This window comes from Anolis sagrei, chromosome 3, assembly GCF_037176765.1.
Source record: "Anolis sagrei isolate rAnoSag1 chromosome 3, rAnoSag1.mat, whole genome shotgun sequence".
NCBI classification, from domain to species: Eukaryota; Metazoa; Chordata; class Lepidosauria; order Squamata; family Dactyloidae; genus Anolis; species Anolis sagrei.
Window position 1 is genome coordinate 228,940,784 of NC_090023.1, and position 16,037 is coordinate 228,956,820.

At 39.3% G+C, this 16,037-nt stretch overlaps 1 protein-coding gene across 1 annotated transcript in view; it reads right to left on the reverse strand.

The window, feature by feature from the left end:
• The window catches only part of CAB39 (calcium binding protein 39), a 54,001-nt gene extending 40,097 nt beyond the window's left edge, over positions 1–13,904 (reverse strand). Inside the window, exon 1 of the mRNA XM_060767929.2 lies at positions 13,696–13,904. The gene's annotated coding sequence lies outside the window, so the exon portion shown is untranslated. The remainder of the gene's footprint in view (positions 1–13,695) is intronic.
• Between the last annotated feature and the right edge of the window lie 2,133 nt (positions 13,905–16,037).

Here is a 16,037-nt window from a genome sequence, read left to right on the forward strand (position 1 = left end):
TTCGGCCTAGCCGACTAAAAAGGTAGTTTTATTACACATCCCAACAAACCAAAGAAAGGAAGCTGCCCAGTGTCATAACAATACAGCTAAGCTCCATCATTTTTAGCTGCTGCTTCAGGCTGCTGCTACAATTGTGCATTCATGGTAAACCTTGACCCGTTTTGTGTCCCAGCTTTTGGTGGGGGTCCTGATCTGTTTTTTTGGAAGCCTCCCAAAATCAGGAGGGTAGCCATTTGTTTTTGGTTTGGGGCCCCAAAAGATTGGTTTTCTATTGGACCACCTACGTGTTCCATCTATTTTGGATGTATGTTCAGCAGAGCAGGCAATTGGACTGGGTGGCCCTTATGGTTTCTTCAAACACCATGATTCTATGAGCTGCCTAAGGAAGACATTGAGGAATTCCACTGTGTCCACCTCAACCCAGATTTTGAAAACTAGTAAATCAGAATTCCTCAATCTTAACACTAACATGTCTGAGTAAATTAGCAGACCACATATTTCACACCTATAAAGATGAAGGTGTACAATATTTTAAAAACTGTTCAGTGTTTGGATCTGTATTATGTTGCTTTAATATTGGGGTGGGCAAATTGCAGCCCACCAATGCTTTTTTTTGCCACCCACAACTACCTCATATCCAGACATGTCTATTCTCATTCCAATGTCATGGCTGAAGACTTTTCCTAAAGAAAGATATATCCTTTTTAATGGAAGCAGTTCAAATTATGTTTAAGACATGGTTATGGTAAAGGGATGCATCAATATTGTAGATTACAGTATGACACCACTTCAACTGCTAAGGCTCAATACAATGTGATTATGAGATTTGTAGTTTAGTGAGGCACTAACACTCTTTGGCAGCAAAGTCTAAAAACTTTGCAAAGCTACAACTCCCACGATTCCATAGAGCTTTGAATATAAGCAGTGGACACATTAGTGCAAAATATTAACTAACATTTATTTTGATAAGGTACAAATATTAACACCATAAAGATGTTTATCAATACTCTGCAAATTCTTTTAGTTATGCAATATGTCTAACAAGGCTAAAAGAAATTAAGTTGAAGAACAGAGATCAATGGTAATACGGAAGAATCTGGAATATGTAGCCCAAATTGGTAAAGCTGGAGGGCAATATGAATGAATACCTATCTATAAACAAAACATAGAACTATGACTACTATGCAGGCCTATTTTATTCATGTTTCCTCTTCCCTAACCTTGCTTTTATCACATGGAATGCAACTTTCTCTCCGAGCAGTTTTCACTTTGGAAGCCTGTACTTCTTGTCACAGTGTATGATGTGAATTTTTACATAGTTGATAAATCAAGCATTGAATAATGGTAATAGTTATACACTAAATGAATTACTCCAAAATACAGGTCTGTGAGTTCACAGAAAATGAACCACTATGTAAAGAATTATGTATAAAATAAATATGTTACTTTTTTGTAATCCACAGTAGCTGCTTTAGAATTTTTTTTAAAAAATCATGAGCATTGAAAACCCTTGGCTCTATGCGCTCATGCACTCAGAAATTCAATATGCTTTAAATTGGGGTGTCCTCTAGGTCCATTCAGAAACTTCAACTAGTGTATGGTGTAGGCTTTCTAACTCAATCAAGCTTGTGACTCGTTATTTGTTTAAGTTGCTTGAGGCAAGTAAAAATAATCCTTAGACAATTCTGGAGATTTTAGTAAATTAGTTGCTTTTCTCCTTACAACCATGTTTGAAATATAAATGAATAAAGCAAAAGCAAGCAGACATTGGCAACAGGCTAGCAATACTATACGGGAGCAGGTAATATATGTGAGTTGATGGCCTTTATGAGCTTGCTTGCAATGATGTGGTCTTTCTATCTGATTCTGAAGTCCAATTAAAATGGTAAATGGCATGTGTCTTCATTAAGCCTCCTTTAGTAGGAACAGCTGAATGGGCCTCACTTAGAATGTTTCTTTTGTAGAATATCTAGTTTGGGATAAAGGGTTTGTTCTGTGGTAATCTACTGACACTGAGTTCTTAAGCTGTTATGTGAGCCATCTCATATATTTTTCCAAATATACATGTTTTATGTCCACCATTCTAGACACTTAACAATTTTAGTAACCACTAGCCATTAAACAACTTCATGCAAACATTTCAACATGAACACCAGCATTTTTGATATTACATTCACAGTCCTAAAATAATGCTATATGTTTCTTCTCTTCTTCTTTCTATTACACAGAGGAACCCAAAAACTATTTTAACAAATGCAATTTGTATTTAATTGACAGCAGTTCCTTGATCTCTCACCCTAACATTTAATTCTCAAACTTTCAATAATAATTTCTTTATGAAGCAAGGCAGTGACCCCAGAAAAACAGGTGATCCTAAAGTAAAAGAGATACTATATATTCATGCCTCCTGAACAAAATGTTAGCAATTTACAATAGAACTAACAACAAAAACTGCAAAACATACAAGAAGACAAAGTTTTAACAAAATATTTATTAAGACTAAGTCAATATTTATCACTATTTGTTAATTTTTTTCACTTGGAAACATTTATGAACATTTTGACCTAGGAAATTTTAACATTATGATAAAGAAACTGAAGGAACTTTAACTCTCATGTGAAATACCACGGCTATCTCTCTCGGCCATAATGTAATTACTTGAGATCTCCGTAGATCTCAAGTATTAGAACCAAAGATCAAAAGGTGGACTTTGAGACACTTTCTGAATTTCCTTTTATAAGTTATAGAAGAAAGTTTCTAATTGTACTGAGGAATTTTGTAGGTGCATTAGAAACTCCATTCCTTCTAGATTGGGGTGGGGGGAATAAATATGGGACAAATCATAGCTCAATCGGACACTTCTGATATTTCTCCATCCTTCAACTAGAAATAACCGCCCGTAATTGACATCACTAAGACTGTGTAAATGAAGTCTCTTAATGGTCAGAATTATCATCAGAAGTAAACTCCAACTGAAGTTGAATTTAATGTAGATTAAGAATGAAGCTGATTCTTTTTTCAGGCTGCCAAGATGTCACAAACAACTAACACGTATTTTTAGAAAAGAGGTGGAGGGGAAGGAGGGAAGGGAAGACAAGTTTGCTTATAGCTGCTGAGGTCAAAAACTCACCACTGCACAGGTAAGTACAAATGTAACTGGCAGTCTGAGTTTAGGAAGTGAAAGGGCCACTTGGGAGTCTTTGGTGTTAGAGAGGATACCACAAATTCCACATTGTTTCAGTATTTGTTATTTTTAAAGTGCATATGCCAAAATTAGACAGATTGCTTCAAAAGCACCCCCTGTAGTTGAACTACACAGTACATCTCTCTAGCTGGGGATATGAGGCACAATTTTTCAGCTTTCCTAGACATCCTGGAGCCAGATGTCCAAGTTGCAAATAGTACAAGTTTCAAAGCAAAAACAGTACATCTTGCTCTGCTGCACAAAAGAATATCAGTGGAGTTACAGTATAAAGCCCTGCATAATTTGGTATTTGCAATTACAATTGTAATTCAGTATTTTTGGTTGCCTAAGGTGAATAATCTCCTGTAGGCAACAACTGCATCTTTACTTCATACTGCTGACACCATAAATGAGCCAGTAAATTGCCCTAACATAGCTAGATTGGTAAATCAATTCTCACTGTAGCCCTACTGCCAATCTGTGCTTAAAAGACCCATGAATAACCTTAAAGGAGGAAGCTGGTTACATGGACTAAACAGAAGTAGAAAAAAGAGAATGGACACAGGGAAACAAAGGAACAGATGGCCAATCACCCCTGCATTTTCTATAAAGCTGTGCAAAAGTACACTATATTCAGAAACCTTAGTTTTTAGTAATCAGCTTCCCGACATAAATTCACAGGTGGCTGACATCTTTGTGTTTATCTGAACAAGATGGAGTCCATATGAGAAATCAAATGGTATAACCACTCATGATCAGATCATAACCAGGTCACAGGAGGGAACTTCCCAAGTTACTAGCCTGGGGATCTTTAAAAAAAAAAAAAAAGGTTTCCCTCAGTCCCACAGAAGTTCTTTATTAACAGATTCCTGTACAGTTAGTTGTTGGATTAAATGGCCTATAGAGATTATTCCAACTTTATAATTCCTAGTTGGATATGTTTAAAATACACTGATTATAGGTACTTTAGAAGCTTTTAGCTCCAAAGATCTATGGTGAAATCCTCTGAACATTTACTCAGGAGACAGCAAAGCCTAGAGAAGACAATTATGCTGGGGAAAGTAGAAGGAAAAAGGAAGAGGGGCCGACCAAGGGCAAGATGGATGGATGGTATCCTTGAAGTGACTGGACTGACCTTGAAGGAGCTGGGGGTGGCGACGGCCGACAGGGAGCTCTGGCGTGGGCTGGTCCATGAGGTCACGAAGAGTCGGAGACGACTGAACGAATGAACAACAACAAAGTCCCAATTTAATGAGACCTAACCTAATGTGTGCATAGGACTGTAGGCTTAGAATACCAAACTTGAGGAAATTTCTGTTCTGACAGCTCAAAGTTTTTCATGCCTGATTTAGATTTAAGAGTTATTCTATTACCTTTCACCAGTATGATATTATGATTTAAGAGCCGCAGTGTTTGAATGTACTTCATGTGATGTAAGACATGAATGGCCAAGCAGAAAAACAAGTATTACAGGCAGAACAAGTTTCTGACATTCACAGATAGATATAGAAGGCCCCATGTGCCTGGCTAATGTGCTAGTGACTGTTCTACAGTTGAAACAAGAGAAAAACCACCTGTGGCTAGGAAAGTTGCCAACTTGTAATCATTGTATTGAGAAGACAGATTTGACTAAGTTATGATGTTTAGGTGCAAGATGACTTGATTGTCATTTCCATCAAAAATTCAACTACAACTCGGAAATGTAAGCTTCTCTCTGCATGCAGAGTGCTTTTTAAATGTAAGTTTATTTCTACGTACAGGATTTCAATTTAAGATAGAACAGGTGTCAAGAATGAATACAGTATTTCCATGTATATTCTTAGGCGATATTACTGTTAGGTGACTGTTTCCGAACAAAGATAAACAGATGTGGTGGTCATTTTGGGACTATGTGTAATGCAGTACAGTATTAAAACTGTACACATTAAAACCTCAGTATAATAAAAGGAACTCAGCGGTTTCCCTGAAATGTATGTCAACTTAATTTGAACTTTTCTTTATTTTAAGGCTTTTAACAAAAATCCTTCAATTAAAAAGACCTTCAAATCCCATCTATAAAAGGATTGCACTCCAAAATATCCAGAGTAATAAACACTTCAAATGAAACCAATAGCGCAAGACTGTCATTACTAAGGCCTATAAAAACAGCAATGCTGAATCTACGATTATTTGGATTGAGTTAATATTGCTTGAACTTTAAAACAACTAAAAAGGTACACTGAGTAACTGATCAGTTTGTTTTAAAGTATTAGTTCTACTGAGTCAATCTGCTGTTGCTGTGTGCCTTCAGGTTGTTTTTGGCTTATAGGAACTCTAAGGTAAAGTTATTGTGGTGTTTTCTTGACAAGATTTGTTCAGAGATGGTTTGCTTTTCCTTCCCTCCAAGGATAAAAAGTGTGTCTTGTCCAGATCACCCAATGGGTTTTCGTTGCAACAAATGTAACCAATTGACCAAAGTTATCTAAAAGTAATATAATTAAAAGATTACAATTTCTCTAAACAGATTGCATGCTTAACTTCCACATTTGTTTTCAAAACTCGCTACAAGAGAAAACACCCTTTCTAGAAATAGGAAATTCAGTGACAATATGTATTTTTCTTTCCATTATGCACTATACACTTGCCTTTTATAGCTGTTAAGTAGCATCTTAAGACTGGAATACCTCAGAACTACTCCACTATTTTCCAGCACAATTCTGTGTGTTTTATGTTACACTGCAAAAAACAGTGCTAACTTGCTAGAAGATTAATTCTCAATTGTAGATCTACAGATGGTGGCCTACAAGATCCTGTTTATAATGTGTGAGGCATCTGGAATCTGAACCATAACAAAATTAATTTATGACAATTTGAGTAACCCGTATTTAAAATGCTTGGGATAAGAAAGGTTTTGGATTTTGGATAAGGGATACGCAATCTGTATACTCAATCTGTAAAGGTAATTTGTTTTGATACATACTGTATATTACAGATGAAGTTGAGTGTGGGGGGGGGGCAGAGGGGTGAGAGACTGGTATGATGAAAATGAGTGGTGACTGAAGAAAGGTCTGAGAGGATTTGAATAAGGATAGTGAATGGTCAGGTAGATGTTCCTAGACAGTAAGGGTAGTTAGAAAAAAGTGAGGGAATCAGTGAATCAGGGGTAAAAATGTATTATTTCTGTATTTATCTGCCATTGTGTCTGTGGTGGCAATAGTGAATAAAGAGGGGTGGTGACCAGTGAGGTAGAAATTTCATAATAACTCACACAGGTACCTTTAGGTGGTGGCCACAGCAACAGGATAGAAGGAGGTCCTTGGTAGCAGATAGGTAGACATGGGAAAATGCACCCAATGTGATATGTGGAAGACTTACATTTGGTAGCTGTAAAGGTTTAAGCAGAAAAGTGGTAAGCCCTTACAGCTGCCCTAAAAACTATGCTTAGTAGAACATATAAAGCCTTCAACCCAAAACTCAACTACAATTGATCATCCATATCCATGATTCAACAACCCACAGCTTGAAAATATTCTCAAAAATTCCAAAAAGCAAATATAGATTTCATATAATTAACACCATTTTACTACACCATTGCATTTAATGGGACTTGGGCATCCATGGATTTTGCCATCGACAGAACCAAACCCCAGCAGATACCAAGGAATCACTGTATGCAGTTTTAAGAGACATTCAGCTGTTTTTAAAAATGAAGACAGTATATAGAACTGGGCACAACACAATTATCTCCTCTGCCCTAAATAGATCTCACATGTTTGAGAAACTGCTACAGTCATTTCTGCATAAATTAAGAGGCTCTCCCTTTTTGGCACAATTCTGAATCTGGTCATTTACACAACATTAAGGGGCTGATTTAAACTAGGAACATAACTAATAAAGCACAAATCCTAAGTTTAAAATACGGATCTCGTTTTCTATTTATACTGCTTTAATAACAATAAATAACACTGATTTACAAGTGAAATAGTACCTCTGCACTACATCTTTCATGTATTCATTAACTAAGAGGGCTTATCTACTTCATCTATTTGAGCAATGTTTCATGAATCATGCTCCTCTCCCTCAGCTCCCAGGCTAACAGAGGAGTTGCTGCTAAGGGCCACAGCCACTGCCACTGCCAGTTCTGAAGCTCATCATAGGTGTCCTGCTGACCAAGGGAAATGCGCCAGTGTCAAAACAGGAGCATGCGTACAGGGCCTTGCCAACCAAAGAACAGCAGCAGCAATTGGTGTGAGATGGAAGGCAATCTGGACAAAGGGAAGAAGAGAAACATGCCTTTTATTTGCTTACTCATGAGTAAACATTCCAATTCTGAGCAGCCCAGAAGTGAAGATTCAGCAAAGTGATTGTGGTACAAGAAGATGTCCATAGGAACGAAACCTACCCTAGTGACACCACTGTCTTTTGCCACTCTACTCAGGAAAGGGAGTGGTTCCATCTTTTTGGTAAGTTTATACTGTATCTTTCCCTCTATTAAAAAAAAACCCCATTCTATTCTAGTTGAGTGATGAAAGGCAAGAACTTAATCTACCCCAAGAGTAATTTAGTCTGTCCTGGGGGAAAGCACCAACTCCCTCTACTCTTTCTGGCATGGTAACAAAGTGCTTAAGAGCCATTGCCGCCATCACTTTCATCACCCAAGATAATACTGTACCTTACATTGAGTCATGGATACAATGACCCAAATTTTGAGGTTGCTTTTTTTTTGTCTAAAATTATTCAACTTAGTTTACCTACACCTACATTCATTCTGATGAAACCTTAAGATTATACAAAACCGAACACTAAGTCTAATATCTCTTTAAAGATGAACTTTTCCAAATAGTTTTGTTTTGAGTATATGCTTTAAGGAATTCATAGGCAACTTATAATTTTAAATGAATATATGTATTTCTCATTTATGAACCAGAGAGTGACAAGAGTACAATATATTTAGAATCAGCCAAATCTTTACCATTGAGATAGTATACTGCCAAATGTTAAAAAGCTCCTTATAAGAAGGCTCAGTATAGGATACTGAAACAAGTTTATTTGAACTAAATTAGTGAATGTTTATTATTGATAGTAAACTGCCTTACAATGACTTAAGTTTAGTTAAGGAAACCGTCAACATGATCCTATATACTTATACTACTGTGCCTGCCAGAAGTGAACCAGAATGGTACAGGAATAATAATAATAATAATAATACATTATTTGTATACCGCCCTATCTCCTCAAGGGGACTCGGGGCAGTTTCCAACATATAAGCAAAACATTCAATTGCCAGAAAAGAAAACCATACAGACAAATTAAAATAAATATCATAAAACATAAAACCTGCTAAAATACACACACACACAATTAAAAAAACTATCTGAGCATTGGACTAGGACCCAAGGAGACCACTGTTTAAATCCACTGCCACAGGAACTCACCGGGTTACCTTGAGCAAATTACATTCTCTTGACTTCAGCAGAAAGGAATCTGAAAAAATCTCAACAAGAAAACCCTGTGATATAATTACTACAGTTACTAGACTAGCAACTGGAAATGGCAGATGTTGCTTATCATATAACCAGGAATCAAGCAACATCTGCTGGAATGCTCTCTTATACAAAACAACTGAAGGTGTAAAAGCCCTTTTCAGTTTTCACCTGGCACACTTAGGAGAATCTCAACTGGAAATGAGGGCACCAAGAAATGTCTGCCAGTAACCTCATACTTTGTGGCCTTGTACTAGAATAACAATTGTGTATTCAAGGCACTTGTTGATAGGTGTAGGATGCGTTCCTGATTTTAAGAAGAAAGAGGTCTTCCTTCACATTCTTATTGATGATTGTGTTTTATTGTTAAAAAAGGTTTTGTGATTATTCAATAATAAATGCACTGAGCTTTTAACATAACAGGATAAGTATGAAACCTTTTTAAAGAATATAATACAACAATCAATAAGCACGTGAAGGCCTCTTTCTTCTTTTACCTAATACATGCTTTCCAGTACCTGACTGTGATCTCAATGTTAAGAAGTCTACTGTCCTTAATTGTGAAAAATAGCTATAAGGAGTGAATTCATTGTAAACTCTGAAGTAATTTCTTTATTCCTAACAATTTTGTGAATTTAAAGAAGAATGTTGCTTTTAAATGAGGTTTTAAATGTCACTATGCTTATCTCGATGTTCTTTTTAATGCTAGGTTTATTCCTTTAAAAGGCAAATTAATTACTGCACAGCAATAGGTTACATCTGGCTCTTCTGAAATTATTAATCTTGCTTTGACACTAATAAGTCAGGTCATAAGCAAAGAAGTAGAAAAAATAGCACATACACCATTCAGGATAACTATTTTCTGGGAAAATTCCTTTAGGGCGTAAGTGTCAGCCTGCTGCTGAAAAAAAAAGCCTTCTGACAATAAAGCCTATTTCATCAGCTCTGAAGAAGTAGGGTTTAGTCCTTGAAACTATGATGTATCATTGTTTTGAAGTAATTTAGTTATATAACCTTAAGTATATTGGTGATCCCCACTACTCTTTAATTATGGGAAAGTGCTATTGTGTATACCGAGCATTATTTAAAATCAGAAGTACTGAACAATCATTACTAAGGCCTGTAACTGCAATGTGAACACTCACAAAAATCAATGAGATATAGTTTCAAGTCTGACTTGAAACTCAAATCTGATAAGTCACAAGATCTCCATCTCCCAAAGAGACCTTGAAAACGTTTGTAAGACTAAACTATCCAGAACCAGGCCTTCTCATGTATTAAATAAGTGACATATTACATTCATTTAACAATCTGAAGGATCTAGTTTTTGAATAATTGATAAACACAGAACTCGACGAACTATATATAGCACCACAAAACAAATGTCAAGGAAAAGCAGTAGTACGAGTAGTACAATTTGTTATTCTAGCATTACAAACATCTACCATTTCAGAATATAAAAAATAGAAATCCTTCCGTGCTCAAACAAACATTCTATATTAGGTATCTAGACATTTTAAGGAGGGGGGCATTTTTGACATTTCATAGAAACAGGCATAGCCTCATGTCTGTGAGTAAGTCTTAAGAAAACAGCATTTTCATATAACACTTGAATAGCTGATGGGTAAATACAAAGGAGTATATTACACAAGAATGTAATGGTTGTAGGTTCTCCAATCTAAATGTATCTGCTTAACAAATATTTACAGAAACACTACAAATATCATGGATCTAAAAACAACACATCAAAGAACCTTTTGATGAACCCATAAGTGCAGGCATTCAGACACACCCTGAAAAACCACCCCATGGATCGATCTATAGCAATGAGGCACTAGAATAGTAAACTCTGCTTCTTGAATGTTAAATGCAAACACACAATATATTAATGAACTAGAGACAATGATTTTGTTTTAAGCAGTACACAGTTGCTAATTATGATTTCTACCAGAATCAAGACAAAAATAAGACACTTCCATCTATACCTCTGATCATGCTTATCAAGGTAATAATATCACCTCAAACAACAAAGTACTGTTTTATTTGAAATGTTACTATACTTAACTGACTTGTCACACTACCCATTGTTAACTCTAAAACAAACTTCTTCTTCTATAAAGCAAAACTTCAACAATTCTGTTAACAGGCTGGTAACATTTTATGAACACCGACAATCTTGTCATCTTACAATCTTGTCACCTTCAGTAACAACTGTGATGTGGCAAATAGAATAACTAAAAGGTTATGCTTCTGAAGTCTGAATTCTACTTAGGTTTGTGAACTAAATCCAACTCTTGGTTCCAAGCAGAACAGATTTACTGGAACAACATTATTTTAATAGTTATATTCAAGTTTCCTCTTCCTGAACTTTAAATAATTTAGTTTGATGAATTTCAAATCATGTTTACATTATTATGCTTTATTTAGTTATAAAAACCCATTTCCATAGCCACGGGGATCTACTAGAAGCCATGAGAATTTTACTACTAGTGCTTTGGAGTGTCCATTATTTTATCAGAATTTTATAATATGACAATCTAGAACATTCCTGTGTAGTATTAAAACAGTTGGATTCAAAAATGTATAAGCCACTTTGCATTAGTACTCTAGAAACGTATCAGTTTAAAACATCAGCAGCTGGTTTATAAACAATATAAACTTTCTCTTACATTATACGTTATCTTGGAATGAATGCTTCAACAAGCAAATCCTGCATAACATTTTGCATGTGAATTTATTTAGGAATACATTTTCATTAACTGTGTAGGCTTCAGATTTAGAAAACCTAACTAAGGCTTAAAATGAACAACATATATTCTTAATACAGCAGTATTATTCTTCGAGCAATTTCACAAGAATTAAAGAAGTATCTTGTATTGATCATCACATACTATTTTTGCAGAGCACTCAAGTGTCATTTCCCCCTTAAGTTTACAGTGGGATGCTACGAAATAAAACAGGCCAATTAAATAGAAAGGAAACCAACACTGTCCAAAAGATCTTGGGAATTACTTTCACTCTTATGATTTCCTATGATGATGCAATGATTTGGGGGGGGGGGGATGACTGAAAAAGTGTACAAGCCTAAGAATTCATAATACATATGGAAATATCCTAGCAGTTCAGAAGAGTGCAGTGAAATTAACTCAAACTGGGCCTCTTCCTGGACAATGCAGTATTGCAAAAGCAAAGCAAATAGGCTTTCATTTTTCTTTGGTGTTGGCTGTATAAAAGGCCATGTTGAAAAAAAACAGAGGGAAAGAAAGAAAGAAAGAAAGAAAGAAAGAAAGAAAGAAAAGGTTACTAATATTTCCGGTTTGGAGTAATCACCTCACCACCTCCCTTCCTCCTTCAATCCTGACATGTTTTGAGATGTGAGCTCCTTCAGCCAAGAAAGTTTATTTAAAAATGGAGGCACTCACAAAGACAACAACGCTGAGAAGGAGGCACTGGGTGTTCCACGCCACCAAAAGGGACGTCTACACTGTAGAAGATGTTTTGGCCTTCAACTCCCAGGAATCCTAACAGCTGGTAAACTGGCTGGGATTTCTGGGAGTAGTAGCCCAATACACCTAGAGACCCACAGGTCGAGAACTGCTGCTGTAGAAGGAAAACAGCCTGGCATTTTTAAATGCTACTTATAATAATTTATATTTATAATAATAATAACAACAACTTTATCGAAGGCTTTCATGGCTGGAATCACTGGGTTGTTGTAGGTTTTTTCATGCTGTATGGCCATGTTCTAGAGGCATTCTCTCCTGACGTTTTGCCTGCATCTTTGGCAAGCATCCTTAGAGATGGGAGTCCCCGGTGGCGCAGTGGATTAAACTCCTGTGCCGGCAGGACTGAAGACTGACAGGTTGCAGGTTTGAATCCAGGGAGAGGTGGATGAGCTCCCTCTATCAGCTCCAGCTCCTCATACGGGTACATGAGAGAAGCCTTCCACAAGGATGATAAAAACTTCAAATCATCCGGGCGTCCCCTGGGCAACGTCCTTGCAGACAGCCAATTTTCTCACACCAGAAGCAACTTGCAGTTTCTCAAGTTGCTCCTGACACAACAACAAAAAATATCCTCAGAGATTGTGAGGTCTACATAGATGTAGCGAAACGTCAGGAGAGAATGCCTCTAGAACATGGACATATAGCCCGAAAAAACCTACAACAACAACCCAATAACAACTTTATTTTTGTACCACACCTCCATCTCTCCAAAGGGATTCAGGGTGGCTTACATATGGCACAAAGTGCCTAAAACAACACATAAAACAAACACACAATACATTACAAGATAAACCAGTAGTATATAAAACAACAATTTGACGCCCAATAACCTATAGTGTCGACTGTCCTAAAAACATGGTCAACTGTAAACAAGAAGAAGAGAAAGAGATAATGCAAGTTGTAGCTAAGAAGCAAGGGCATAAGATGAAAGTGGAGTACGTTTTACTAATGGCTTCTTATGTTTTTTTATTTGTGTCTTTGATGGTTGACGATTTTGCGTTGTATTTTAACATGTTGGAAGCCACTTGGTGGGAGAAAAGTGGGAAATAAATGAAGATTTATTATGATTATGAATCCCCTCAGTTCCAGTTAGGATGTGGAGAAGGTTAAAGGAAGACCCACAGGCCTGGGCCAACTTGGGCCCTCCAGGCGTTTTGGACTTCAACTCCCACAATTCCTAACAGCCTACCGGCTGTTAGGAATTGTGGGAGTTGAAGTCCAAAACGCCTGGAGGGCCCAAGTTGGCCCAGGCCTGGTCTCTAGCGTTCATTTTCCAAACGGCGTTATCTGGCAGCGTCGGCGGCGAGACAAGGTTACCTAATGGAAGGGGAGAGGGAGGAGGGGTGACGACACCGAACGCGCGTCAAGTTCCCGTGAGGACACACCCTGTGCTTTCCCTCAGACAAGGGGCCTCCTCCGCCGCCGCCGCCGCTACTGTCCTCGAAAGGAGGAAGAGGCGCTCCCTTTCCTTCCGAGGCCAGACTAGGCCTCGACGAGCCCTCAGAGCGAACGCCACCCACAAGGCCCGAAGCCAGGACGGTACCTTCGCTGGTGGCGAGGAGACGTCCAAAGGCGCCCTCTCCCTTCTGCCTTCTCTTCCTCCTCCTCCTCGTCTCCTCGTCGTCGTCGTCGTCTGCGGGCCTTCTCGCGACGCCTCGGCCGCCCTCCTCCTCCTCCTCCTCCTCTTCTCCTGCCGGGCTGCTGGTGTTTGCTGCCTGCCTGCTTGCCTAGCCCCTCCCTCCCCCGCCCCGCGCGCCTCCGCTCTTCCCTTCCCTTCCCTTCCCGGCGGCGGATACCAGCGGATGAGACAGCGGACGACGAGAGGCGGCTAAGCAAGAGGGAGCCCGCCAGCGCATTCCGCGCGCTCTCTGCCGCCCCCTGCGGCCGGGAGGGAGAAGTGCCGCCAGCGTTTCCCACGCTGAACTGCATTCCATGGTCATTCGAGACCAGGCGTGGTGTTTCAGATCTGAAGGTGTTTGAGATCTAGGAGGGAGGTGCTAGGCCTGTAGCTGGAGGGGAGGGGGGGTGTTGGTGTGTTAGGGGTTCACCCCCCCCCCCAATTTTTCAGGTTAAAAAAAAATGGTTTACTCATGAATTTTAACTGGTTAACCCAATCCCCATGCTAAGTCTATTAGACACAAAAAATTAAGACTCCCTCCAGAACTGTCAGCACTATTATTATTAATATTATTATTAACTTTATTTGTACCCCGCTAGCATCTCCCGAAGGACTCGATGCGGCTTACAAAGGCCAAGGCCTCAAAACACAACACAACAATATAACACCAAAAGCAAAATTAGAAACAGTAAAGCAATATTGACGACATGCAATAAACAGTACATCAAGACACAATACAAACTGGGCCGGGCCAGAGTAATGGGTACAGGATTAAAAGTGCTGATGTGGCAGGTGGTATACGAGGATTATAGGGCAAGTGCAGTGTGTGGTGTGCAATAATCTTAGTTCTACTAAAAGTGCTTTGAGGACTTGTTATTGGAGATTCCTATTCTGGAAAGGCACATCGGAACAGCCAGGTCTTCAAGTTCTTTCTAAAGACTGCCAATGTAGGGGCCTGTCTAAGATCTTTTGGGAGGGTGTTCCAGAGTTGGGGGGGCCACCACAGACAAGGCCCTGTCTCGTGTCCCCACCAGCCACGCTTGTGACGCAGGCGGAATCACGAGCAGGGCCTCACCAGATGACCGAAGTGAACGTGTGGGTTCGTAGATGGAGATGCGGTCATGCAGATAGGATGGTCCCAAACCATTCAGGGCTTTGTAGGTAAGCACCTGCACCTTGAATTGGGCTCGGAAAATAAATGGCAGCCAGTGGAGCTCCTTGAACAGGAGGGTTGACCTCTCTCTGTAAGGACATAATTGACAATTTATTCCCACTGTCATTGTGCTGGTACAGCTATACCAGAAGCTCCAATTTTGTTTGCTTTGCATTGAATGTTTGTTGCAGTCCTAAGTTTCAGGGACTCTGCAGATAGGTGGCTTCTTTTGGCTGCAATCATAGGGCAAGCCACCTGTCAATTATCGTTAGGTTCCCTGGTCCCGCCCCCTTTGGGTTTTTGGAGGGAATAGGAGCATTTTTGAGTCAGTCCACACAGAGAAGCCTTTCACACAGGACATAAAACGAAAAGCTCCTGTAGAAAGCTTCGTCTTCTACGGCTTGGCCGGGGAGATACAGCCCACAGCTTGGCTGAGGATTTTGCAGCCTTACAGCTCCTTTGCTGAGAGACTTCAGCCAGCCGTCACCGAAACCTGAACTCCTTTCCCCTGGAAGTCTACAAAGCTCTGCTTGGTAAGGGTCACTCACGGAAGCCAGACGCAGTTGGTACCGGGTGCAGGGGCTCCACGCCAACAGAGGCAAAGACAGACTGCCCAGATTAGAAGTTAAGGATTTCCCCATTAGTTAATTACAGTTAAGAAGATAGTGCCTGTTCCCAGTGAACAAGATTGCAAGAGCCAATAGACTGTTAAGAAAGCTTGAAAGTACCTGTTTGTTTTCATCAATAAAGAACTTTGTTGGATTTACTTTAAGCAATCTAAAGACTCTGTTTGGGGGAATCTAAGGGCTTTTAATCTGTGGCAGCCCCCGCATCCCGTTGGGCACACAGAATTTATGTCCTGTCTACAGTCTAATGCACAGGCCCAGCGTGTGACAGCACAGTCATTACTTGCAGTGATAGCCGATGTAGCAAAGCAACCAAGTTTGGGGGGGGGGGGGTGTTGAATGCTCTCATTAAGGAGGCCAGACTTGGTGGAGGTGGTGGACAGGGGCGGAGCTGCAGGCTATTAAAGGCTGCTCTGTCCCCTGCTGTGCTTTTTGCTTCAGCGTGAGCTAGGAGGCAGGTTTCAACCCCCCACACACACCAAAATTTA